The sequence below is a fragment of the Microtus ochrogaster genome, chromosome 17 (genome assembly GCF_000317375.1).
Source record: "Microtus ochrogaster isolate Prairie Vole_2 chromosome 17, MicOch1.0, whole genome shotgun sequence".
In the NCBI taxonomy this organism is placed as follows: Eukaryota; Metazoa; Chordata; class Mammalia; order Rodentia; family Cricetidae; genus Microtus; species Microtus ochrogaster.
This window is the reverse complement of record NC_022019.1, coordinates 24,959,663-24,968,743: the sequence shown is the minus strand read 5'-3', so window position 1 is coordinate 24,968,743 and position 9,081 is coordinate 24,959,663.

The window sequence follows — 9,081 nt, the reverse complement described above, 5'->3', positions numbered from 1 at the left end:
GAGTGTGAGGAGTGGGAGGCTGGGAGGAGGCGGAAAAATTTTTTTTTTCTTTCTTAATAAAAAAAATCAAAAAAATAAAATAAAATGTCCCTATAAGAAACTGTGCTTCATTATTTAAACATTGAAATGAATACATGGGAATTCCAGAAGTACTTGTTAGGTATCTTCTTCAGCCATTCCTTACTTGCTTTATCTTATTATATAATTATTATCCTTGAGAAACCTCTTTATTTTCCAATAAGAGACAAAAAAGGAGGTTCATCAAATGGGAGGGGAGGAGAAACTGGAGAGAGAAGAAGAAGGGGAAAATGTTACCAGGATGTGTTATGTGACAAAAAAATCTATTTTCAATAAAGAACATAACTAATCCAATTAATAAGAAACAAATGGTTTAGAAAAATAGAGTAAGAAAATTATGATCACAGATTTTGCACAGCATTGTTTATCAGAAAACACAAATAATGTGAAACCAAATCTTACAGAAATATAAAAAAAATATATAAGTTTTGTTCTTCTCTTATAGGTTGCATCCTGACTGCAGTTTCTGCCAGGGCCCACAGACATGACTCCATTCCACCTTGACTAAAGGCCAGAGAGTTTTAGGCAATCCTTGCTCTCTCAAAGCTGTTGACACTAGGTGTGGCTAAAAATAAGAGAGCCTGACCTAGGGTGTGGTTCATTAGCATTTTGAGTACAGAGGTGGATCTCCTCAACCTTGACCAAAAGTCAGAGAACTCAAGTCTATGCCTACTCCTTCAGGAGATTGGCAGGTGGTTCTAGGTAGTGGCTGCCAGAGGTAGTGGTCTGTTCCTTACATCATGTTAATGAAGTCTGTTGCCTCCCCTTCTCCCCTTTTGGAGTGATGTAAGCACGTGAAAAATAAGCTTGGGTGGGTTTAGTATTCACTGAATTCCCAGCTCTGTTCTGTGTTTCTGTCTTTTATTTTTCTCATATCTCTGTTCCTTTTGCTTAATAATTCTAATCCTCATGTCCCTACCCTGGAACGTGCTAATCCCGCCAAAGCTGGACCCTGATGGATGTCACTCCAACCTGTGGCTATGACAGAGGGTTCACGGGCATGGGGCCCCAACACACATACCTCAAAGTAGGACGCAGGACAGATATCACAGGAATGGGTGGTCAGCGGTACAGGAGAAAAACAGGGAAGTATACCATAGGTGAATGAGACACTGCAGGTGTAAGGAAAAACGGAGCACTTGGATACAAAGCAAAGTTGAGGTGTAGTGAATATAAGGAGTATAACTGTATATAGCTGTAGATATAACTGTATATAACTGTATATAGAGTAGGAAAGAGAAGAGGACTGTCTGTCCGTTTACTTGGATATATTTTGATAGCCGAGGAGCTGGAGCGGAGTAGAGACAATTCAGAGATTTTTAGAGTTTGAAGATGATGTTAAAATGTTCCTCCCTCATGTTGGTAGTGTAGCTGCAACCGCCTCTGGATGGCTCACGGATTCAAAGAGATCAAGGTGAGGCCCTATGTGCTCTTCGGTCAAGCTGACTTGCAGATGTTGTGGCCATAGAGACTCAGCAGTCACCCTTGAGCTCGTGGATGAGTGAAGGAAACTCAGGGCACTTGGCCCAGCAACGACTGTAGGCTGTTGCCACCAAGATGTGGCCAGACACTTATACGCCCTATAGCTAGTTGAGTCTGGTCCATGCCATGCTGCAGAGCCAGGAAAGGCAAGAGACAGAAATGGTTGGAGTGCTTGTCCTCCTATGACATGAACCCAGAGACAGTAAGAAGGAACGGCTAGAGGCAGCATGGCCCACAAGCCTAGCAAGTCTGTAAAGGTAGCTGGCTAAATAGCAGATGGAGCAGCTGCAGCCCACCCTGCTCTCAGTTTCAGCTGCAAATCAAGATCTAAGGTTCCCAGCCTGACAGCCAAACTGTGGAGAAGGAGCCTCAAGCAGTCAGGTGTCTGTTGAAATGCAAATGCACCTCAATCCAGGTGACTGCGAAAACCTGGCAGCTAGGACGACTTGCAGTTTGTATTAAAAAGATAACTTAGAAACTTCAAATACGATATCTGATAGCTGTGGTTCTGTGTACTGTTGTTTCCAGGGGATCTTGAGCCCCTTGGTGAGATTATTAAGGCGAATGATGATTCTAATTCTCCCAGACAGCTCGCGGAAGTTGCTAAACAGATTAATTTTTCTAAAAATACAGCTAAAAAAAAAAAAAACAAGGAAGTTATTATACCCTCAGTCTATGTTGGAAAGGACCTGATCCTCTTTTAATATAGGATCAAAGACTTGTTTTTGCTTTTCTCACAGGAAGAAAATACACTGATGAATTCATCCCCGGTGACATCTTAGCTGTTAGTGTACCCACACAAGAGGCAAGGCGTGAACCTTTGTTCCCGACTTCCTTATGCCATCATGCTGCAGTCTGAGAAGGGCAGGGAAATGGTGGTGATGACTGGTGATTCCTAGCTTCTTGGTGGACCTACTGTACAAATTTCCCGATCTTAGGGAGTCCTGTTTACTTTGGAACCAATTTAAGAACGCTGATTGAATACTTGGTAGTTTATACACACTATGTCTTGGGAAACAGAACTCATTTTGCCAGTATGGTATTCAAATCTGCTGTTGAATAAAGGACCTGAGAACTAAAACTTCAATTTTCCCCTCTGGGGGAAAAAAAGAGACTCTTTTTATGGAGACAAATGGTGAATGAAGCCCATATTCAGAAATGAGGAGGAATATATAAGTTTTTTGTTCTTGCTTAGAGATTAGGACAGTTCAGAATTATTTCAAAACTTCGAAGGAGCAATGCAGATGGACTATAGGAGAGGAAAAAGACTCATAGCTCACCCATCACAGAAACCTTTTCTTGTCTTTGGATTAGAATAGATTCAAGAGAATTGTAATTTGACAAACTGTGTCTTTATTGTTAATTTCTATTCTAGAATTATGGTATTTGCCTGTTCATGTTTGTAACTGACTTAGTTTATTATTATAATGTTACTGATTCGGAAAAACGTTAGTTTGTCTGAGAGAATTTTAACATTGCTAAAGAGTTTTTAGATTTAATATATTGGCTCCCCTCTCCCCTTTGGGAGTGAAGTATATAAGCCTGTGGGACATAAACACAGGTGTTTTGAGTATTCTCTGAATTTTCCTCCCAGTGTTGTTCTGTGTTTCTGTCTTTTATTTCTCTCATATCGCTGTTCCTTTTGCTTAATAAATCTAATCTTCATGTTCCTACCCTGGAACCTGTGAATTCTGGTGAGGCAGGACCCTGACAGATGTCACCCCAATGTGTGGTTACGATACCTACCCCCCCTTCTCCTAGCTCTCTCCCGCACCTTCCCTCTTTCCAAGAAATAATCTGTTACCCTTCAAAATTACAGAGCAGTTCTCTAATGGATATCATCAACTGAACATGGCATAACAACTAAAGTAAGAAGAGGCACAAACCCTCATGTGAAAGTTGTATGAGGCAATTCCGGAGGCGGAAAGGGTCCTAAGAACAGGCAAAAGAGTCAGTCATACCCTAAACTCCTACTATTGGGAATCCTGCAAGAACACCAAACTAATAACCATAACATGTATAGTATAGACTCATGCAGGCTCCATGATTGCAGCTTTATTCTGTGAGCCCCGATGAGCCCTGCTTAGTTGATTCTGTAGATCATAATCTCGTGGTGTCCTCTTCTGCAGAATTTCCCCGGCTCTGCCTTGTGTTTGTCTGTGGCACTCTGCAGTTACTCCCGTCCGTTGTTTGTTGATGCCTCTACGATGACATTTGGGTTAGGCACCAATATGAGTGTGGCAGGACATCAGTCGAAAGATTTTATTTACTTCAAAGGAAATAAAGGATTAATGGAGAAACAGCAACAATACAAGTTTCAAAAGGCATTGCTGAGAAAGCTACTAGGGCGAAATCAGTATTATTAATTTAAACTTTGGACAAGAGGTTCATCTTTTATTTTGTTCAGAATTATGTCTAAATACAGAACAATTTTAAGAAACAAACATAGTTTTCCTCGTTTCTCAATTACTCAAAATATTGTTCTTCTTTCAAACCCATTACTTTTTTACTGTTCCGTCATTTTTATTGATTTATAATATAGTTTGAATGTAGTCTCAGCACTAGTGATTATAAAGTAGACATAATAAAATAGTAGAGAAAAATATTGTGATTTAGCAGTAAGTCTGAAAATGGCATATTACTGGGATCCAAGATAAAATTTTCTACTGTATTGGAACATGACAAACTGATAGATAAAATTTGAAATCTCCATCCTTTTCTTATATTATCGACACTTAAGAGATCAGAAAAGTTAGTTTTGAAGTGACTACCTATTAAGAAGCCATCTGCAGTCACTCTGGGTGGCTTCCTGGCAGTTGCTATTAGAAAGTCGCTCAGCTCATTAGTGGTTCCAATTAGCTGATATGTACTGCAGCACACTGGCAAACTGTCTCAACTGCCAAGAAAATCCAGACAGTATTTGCAACTGTGGACCACGCTAGTAGAATGCAACTAGTGGATCTTCCAGTATATGGTTACACAGAAATCAACTTTTAAGAACTACTGACAGAATCTAGAATTCAGCAGCTACAGCTACAATGCATTTACATAAGCATCAGTGTTGCTGGTTTTCATATACCAAACAAAAACCTAGATATAACCAATAAGAGAGAATTTTACTTGAAATAAATCTCCATAAGATTGACTTGTTTGCAAATCTGTTGCTTATTTTCCTGATTAATGGTTGACGTGGCAGGGCACAGCTCACTGTGGGAATTACTACCGATTGGAAGATAATCTCTGGTCTTAGAAGGAAGCAGACTGAGCAAGCAATGTGAGCTAGCTGATAAGCAGCACTCCTCCAAGGATCTACATCAGCTCTTAATGTTAGATCCCTGTGCTGAGTTCCTGCCTTAAATGGTGGATTACAATCTTTAACAGAAAAGAAACCTTTTCTTCCCCAAACTTTTTGATTGTGTATTTTATCACAATAAAAACTTTAACTAAGTCAGAATCCTATTCAAAATGAGTAATCCTGCCAATTAACTATTATTTATAATTCTTACATTAGGATATAGCTTGACAGGTTTATATACTCACTCTTACAAATTAGTCGAGGAAAATTTCTTGTCATCTGTGGAGGTTTCAATATGAAATGACTTTTATATGCTCAAGTATTTGAACATTTTATTCTGAGTTGTTGGTAATATTTGATAAAGATTACCCTAATTCTTCCTTCTTATAATTCTAGTATCGAGTGCCGAGAATGACATACCCCTCTTTCAGGGATCGGTCAGGTCAATCTCAGAAACCCCAAAGCAATATGAGGTGTTGCCATCACTCTCGATTTGTCCACCAGAATAAAGATTACTGAAAACGCAACTCCATTCATCAGGGAATATGGAGAAATCAAACCTAAGAGCCTCCTCACAGCTGGCTAGTTTGAAGGCGCTGTGCAGCCCACTGGGAGGGAAAAGCATCACTTCCTCTTGAGAGACCACCCTAACATATATATTGCCATCTTCTGCTGAAACTCCACACCAGATATTTTGGCTTTCATTTTTTTTTTTTCATTTTTTTGAGACAGGGTTTCTCTGCAGCTTTGTTGCCTGTCCAGGAACTCACTCTGTAGACTGGGCTGATCTGGAGCTCCCAGAGTTTCACCTGAATCTGCCTCCAGAGGGCAAATGTGCGCATTCTGATATTAAAGCTTGAATCTTAATGTATATCCTCTGACTTGACCCTTCTTTGTTTCTCTGTCATTGGTAGTTTTGACATTTGTTCCGTGAAGTATTGCTTAAACACATGTGAAAAGGACTTATTTCCAAGTAAAATTCAAACAAATGTGCAAATATCCTAAACTTGCATAATTTAATACAATACACTCTCAAAGTGTGCAGTTGGATAATTTTTGATAAAATGAAAACTTGTAATCAGCTCTTATAAAACAGCCTTCGATGAATTAATCACAGGACATTAAAAACAAATAAGGTACCTGGTGAGATGACTCAGCTTGTGAGAAAGCTTGCTGCCAAGCCTGCCAACAGGAGTCAAGACAGAACAGATTCTCACAGTTGTCTTCATAATCCACACGTGTATTATGGTCTATGCATGTGAACACATTCACAGGATTCTCCACATAAACAATGAAAGTAAAGAAAAATGTAATAAAACATAAATGGAATAATCCTCTGTCAGATAATGATAAAATATGATTAAATGCTCTTTAGATACTGATATAAATACAATCCTCTATCTTGCGCAGAACAATATGTGCACTAATAGTCTCACCAAGAAAAACACTTCCGGCGGGGCGGTGGTGGCACACGCCTTTAATCCCAGCACTCGGGAGGCAGAGGCAGGCAGATCTCTGGAAGTTCGAGGCCAGCCTGGTCTACAAGAGCTAGTTCCAGGACAGGCACCAAAGCTACAGAGAAACCCTGTCTCGAAAAACCAGAAAAAAACTTCCATTTTCTAGGTTATAAAGTCCACTCTGAGGTAAGTGTAAGTACACATATGATTAAAAAATTTGTAAGATAAATCCCATTGCTCTACATACATATGGCACTGGACAATCCATAGAAACAGTTCTATGATTTTGTTTTTGTTTAAGAAAGCTTTCACAAGGTCTGTGTAGCTGTCATAACTCTAGAACATTTTGACTTATAAAATAACTTGGATAATGTTCTTTAGTTTTCTACAATAGCCATTTTATTGCCTCTTATTTATAAATCCATTTTGTACAATTCCAATGTAGCTTTGTGTCTTCTTAAATCACTACAACCACCAAACCTGGACAGTGTTTGTAAAATAACATAGCATGGTAAGAATCAGTTCTTTGATAAAATAAAACAGAAAACTGCTTTGGAAAAGAACAAGTTAATTTGAATATTCCTGTTCAAGATAGTTTTGAATTAATGAGGGATCATTTAATATAATCTAAAATTTATATTTCAATTACCATTTTTTATCTTTTATTTTTTTAATTATTAACGTAAAATAGTTGTCATATGTAAATATGATTTATACATTAGCATAATTTTGTTTGTTTTTGATTTTTAAATAGTAACCTGTCTTAACGTATATTGTAATAGTTTAATGTGTTCTTCTTGCCTAATCTTCTTTTATAATATATCAATTTGATATTAATATGTTTCTGCCATACTTATAGAAACATAATTTATTTTAGTTTACAGGGAATAGATTGTCAATTAAGGGTGCTTAAATATCTAATGTCTTCTTTATGCTAAGGAAACTAAAACTTAGTAGGAAGTTTTTTGAGGAAGATCTGGAGAATTTGTTGTTTGCTTTTGTGAATTTGCACACTGTAAGTAGTGTCTCACAATTCCTGGTCTAAAGGAAAACATTTATCACTATTCTCTTTGTTGTGTGGAATGAGTTATTTGTCTGGTTTGTGAATATTGATAGAGAATCCTACTGTACATGAATGGTACACAGGCTCTTAGTAACTACACTTACCTGCCAGAAATGTGCATTGTAGCAAGAGATGGTAATGGTAAAAAAGAAAATTAAAAAATTAAAAAGAAAGAAAGAAAGAAAGAAAGAAAGAAAGAAAGAAAGAAAGAAAGAAAGAAAGAAAGAAAAGAAAAACAAGCTAGCTTCTGCTCACTCACTTGTCTTGGCTACATTTTTCCAGCAGGCATCGAGCTAAGATAAGTTCTCATTCTCGCTTGAATGGATTGTCTGAGCATCTGCTTGGACATATTACAAAAACCCCACTGGCAAAGAAAGTATTCTATACAAGCTTATATTTAAGGGTTTAGAAAATTAATAATGCATTCATTCACTTTGCCACCTAGAGAGACGTGACAGCATGTCAGAAAACCAGATGATCACACATCCTAAGGATTTAGACATGAATGGAACAGAATGCATGGATCAAAGAACAGAGAACAATGGGTATCCAGACATCTCAGCAGCTACTGCCTGCAGGCATGTCTATCTTTGGCAGAACAATGCACAGATAAGTCAATGTCAGCAGTTCTGGTGAAAGCCACAGAATGTGACCCATGGATATTTCTCCCCCATTTCATGCTGCTCAGTAAGGATGAGATTTTACTCTGAAAATTAACTCTAAGAAAATTTATGTAAATGATTGTGATTAATTTCTAGCATGAATGTCTCTATGCATTTATGTGTACAATATGCATACACACATACGCACACAATCACACACTTGTAAATTTAGGCATTCATACGCAAACAGAAAAGACAACTGACCTTAATTCTAAATGTGTTTTTTCAATATGGGATTGATTCTTAAAGGGATGTTGTGTTATTCATCTTTGTAGATGTCCTTCAAATCACAGGTGAATGTAACTTCTACTATACATATGTTAGACAAGGTTTCCCGGAAGTTTCTAAGTGTTATACAGCATTAATCAATTGTTTTAAATAAATTTCTATGCCCTAAAAATAAAGGCACTGTGCATCGAGGACCACACTCTTCAGGAAAAGCTTCACTATGTTGAGAATTATAACTTTTCTCAAAGCTATGATAAATGAAATGCATAGTTCAATGTACACTTAGTAAAATAATTTTTCTACTCCCTTTGTATTAAATATGAAAGGGATATTGCCAGTATTTTGAGGCAAGTTCTAAATAAAATCTCAATTAAATAGTGTGGTAGTTTGAATGTTATTGCTCCTCCATTAGCTCATAAGCAGTAGTAGCATTATTTGGAGGTTTGATCTTAATAAATTAGGAGTGGCCATGTTGAAGGAAGTATGTCACTGTGGAGAGGAATTTGAGGTCTTTGAGCAAATCTTGTGCAAAAGAGAACCATGTCTGCCTATATGCTGCAATGCTTTCCACGATAATGATAATCTGCTGAACCTGTGAAACTGGTAAGTCAAAACCTTAATTAAAAGTGTTTACCTTTATAAAGGTTGCAGTGGTAATGGTGTGGAGATGAATAATTTGCATTGATATAGATCTGGGTCTATTGATACAAATTTAAGGTCGATTTGTTATACTGTGTACATGTATTTCTAATCTTGTTTAAGGTATGGTATTAGTGTAGCTCATTTAAAAATGTAATGTATACTTAAGAAATACAG